Source organism: Cicer arietinum, chromosome 4 (assembly GCF_000331145.2).
Source record: "Cicer arietinum cultivar CDC Frontier isolate Library 1 chromosome 4, Cicar.CDCFrontier_v2.0, whole genome shotgun sequence".
NCBI lineage: Eukaryota > Viridiplantae > Streptophyta > Magnoliopsida > Fabales > Fabaceae > Cicer > Cicer arietinum.
The window spans coordinates 38,586,071-38,589,362 of NC_021163.2; the positions used below are offsets into that span (position 1 = coordinate 38,586,071).

Here is a 3,292-nt window from a genome sequence, read left to right on the forward strand (position 1 = left end):
TATATATATATATATATATATATTAATTATAACTTAACAAATATCTCAAACAAATATCTAGATATTTGTTAAATTACCATTTCACCCGCAACGCATTAAATTCTCCGTAAAGGATTTACCGCACTTAATTTAAATTTATTTATTGACGAGTAATTCTAAACGGTGTCAAAATAACTTTTTGATCCTATAAACTCCATAATATTATTAACTTTAGCTAAAAAGCCTCCGAGCCAAAATCCAAAACATATAAAATACATAAAGTGTACTTTAAAATTATGGGTCTTACACATTGAATCTTTCTTTCAGGCATTGGTAAATAATGTCATTCTCAAAACTAGTGTGCACACGTCATGGTGCTTTTTTTGAATGATAACCATAGTCTACCTCAACGAAAATTAAAATTGAAGTTTTTGATGAAATTCTATCAATTAGCATGTTAATTTTTATTTTAATTACTATATTTTTAATTCAAAAATAAATTAGGATTAGTTTAAATTTGATTCATTAATAATAGATTTAAGGATTATATTTCATTTGATTTGAAATTAGAATTTAATTCGATTATATGATTATATATAGAAAGATAAAATTGAAATAAAAAAGTTTAAATAGGGTAAAATTGAAAGAAAAAAAACTACAACAAAACTTGGCCCTTTTAAATATAAGTGTGGATAGAACCTATACTATTCCAGAGAGATAACGATAAGCTGGTGGGTGAGTGGTTGAATAGATAAACATAGTGTAGGATCTAGTTGCTTGTTTGTTATTACAAGCCTGTATCATGTCTGACTTGAATTATTTTTTCAATTTTGCAACACTTGTCTCTTTTCTTAACAGTACCCCAGAATCCATCTTGCTATCCCGCTGAGCAAGCCAGTGCAGCTGTGAAGCCAGAGAATATGCGACATGCTCTTGATTCCAGCCTGCATGATGTGCTTAATAATGGAGGGTCATCGCCCATCACAAGTATACGCGCTATGGCTGAGATGGCTGCTCGTGGCAATAGGATTGGCAGCCCACCAAGCATGCTTTCATCTCAAAACTCAAGTATGGGTTTGATACAAGGAATTAATGGGGGGATGATAAAATCAGAACCTGGATATTCAGGCAGTCCTCCTTACATATTTGGTCCTGATGGCACTGTCATGGAAACATGCCCAACTATTGGTAATGCAGCGGTTACATCGTTCCCTAGTGTAGACTCAAACTCTCATTCTATGAATGGGGCCCTCCTTGACCCAGACATTTCTTCCTTTGGAGTTTTGGGGCAGATTTCTAGAAACCTCAGCCTTTCAGATCTGACTGCTGATTTTTCTCAGAGTTCTGGTATGTATGCTTTCCCATTCATGAGTCATCACTGCATCTGTTTCTGGGTGCTTGCTTGCTTTTCTGTCTTCATGAATGAGTGTGTTTCCTGATGAGTAAATTGCTAGTCAATTGATTTTACATGTTTGATCTTTTTACCAGGCTTCTAATTTTGTGCATCAAAGTATGGATGCATAGTAGCACTAACAGATTGGTCTACTTTTTATCAGATATAATGGAAAGCTATCCAAAGGTGTCCCTACTTAGGTACTACTAATGAGAATTTCCTTCAAAATGGAGAACGAGGTAAGAAACCACTACCCCGTTTCCCGTCTGACTTAGAGAGAGAGAAAATCCATCCATTATATCAATGCTGCTATGCTGAGTTACTGACAATAATATTATCTTATTCTTTGACAATAAAAGGTGTAAGACTTGATTAATGATGACTCTGGGAGTGAATAAATCAATGTTTAGTCATCAGCAATCGTGCTACAATTGCGACTGGCATAAGTAATAAAGCACAACTTGCTTCAACGCCAAAAATATGCATCAAACCGTTGTTATTTTCTCATTGTACAGATACAAAACATCAAATCATTTTGGTCATACACCTAATAATATTTGTTTATCTTGCTTGCAGGTTGAACAGCATCCCTAGAATGAAATGCTTGTAAATAGAAGTTTAGAAGTTTGACAGATTATGAAATTCCAACTCTTCGGTGAACGTGTGTATAGGAGTTCACTAACTTCAACCTGTAGTGATGGAAAATTAAATTTGGAATGGTTTGTATGTTCTTAATAAATAATGAATTCCAAACTAGTTTTGGTTTGTTTTTTGTCCTTTCGGTACATAGCATTACATAGTGATTTTTTTACCTTAAGAGTGCATGAAGCTGTTTTTATGAAGATGTATCTACAGTAGCTTTACTATGTTTATTACTTGCCGAACACTAAAATCTCAACCATCGAATATTTTAACTTCAAAATATATTCATGGGAAACATATGTGCTAGTAACTTGCAAGTTGTGAAACCTGGGAAACATATTCATGGCTTTTCCTTTATTTTATGTTTGGGTATGATTCAAGTTCGTTGTCTTTCTCTGCCTCGTCTGTCATAGTATGTAAATAATGTAATGATAAATTTTAGCACTTGGTTTGGAGGTATCATTATCTAGAATCTTTTCGTAGAATTTGTTAGGGCAACATAGCATAATGGTGTGGTGCCACTATCTTTAATTTCTACTCTTAGGATATCGCTTACATATAACAAATGTGAAGAATGAATGTGATCATAAATTCATAAGAGAACTCGATCAAATATCTTGTCTATTTTCTTTCAGCGTCTCTTACATTGTTCTGTGTATTGAATTTAATTCATTTCTTGAGATATCTACTTGAGCAAGTATTCATCCATGAATATCTAAAATCATCTCAAATGGTATTAAGACTTTCATCTTGAGGGGCGGTTCCACCTTATAGTGAGGATGTGCATCTGCATTCTCTGGTTTTGGAAAACTACAAGTATGTAGTATTAACGCTTTCGAGCTTTTTTAAATTTGTTTGGATTGATTTATTTGGATTTATTTACCGGTACAAATTGAAACTGTTTTAGAGAGCTTACGAAATTTGAGAGAATTTATGAAAATATTTTTTGGATATATCCATAAGTTATTTTATCTAATTTTTATAAATAATTCCGGATGCATGGCTTATGAAAACATTAAAAGCAATCAACAAAATCTCTCTTTTCTTTTGAACCAAATATATTTTTATTCTCATTCCTTCTCTTCCCCTCTCCCCCAATAAAATCCTCCATCCTCACGTCCATTGAATTAAATACACCTTAATTTTTATGTTAATTTATTATTTTTAATAGCTGTTTATTTGTTTATTTTAAATTTGCTAAAAGTAAATTTATGTTATTTTTATACTAAAAGCCCTTATATGGGGGATGAATCATAATAGCGAGAATGTATGTGAAAA

General features: G+C 32.7%; 1 pseudogene; it reads left to right on the forward strand.

The window, feature by feature from the left end:
• The window catches only part of LOC101507479 (uncharacterized), a 15,779-nt pseudogene extending 13,515 nt beyond the window's left edge, over nt 1–2,264 (forward strand).
• The last annotated feature ends 1,028 nt before the right edge of the window (nt 2,265–3,292 follow it).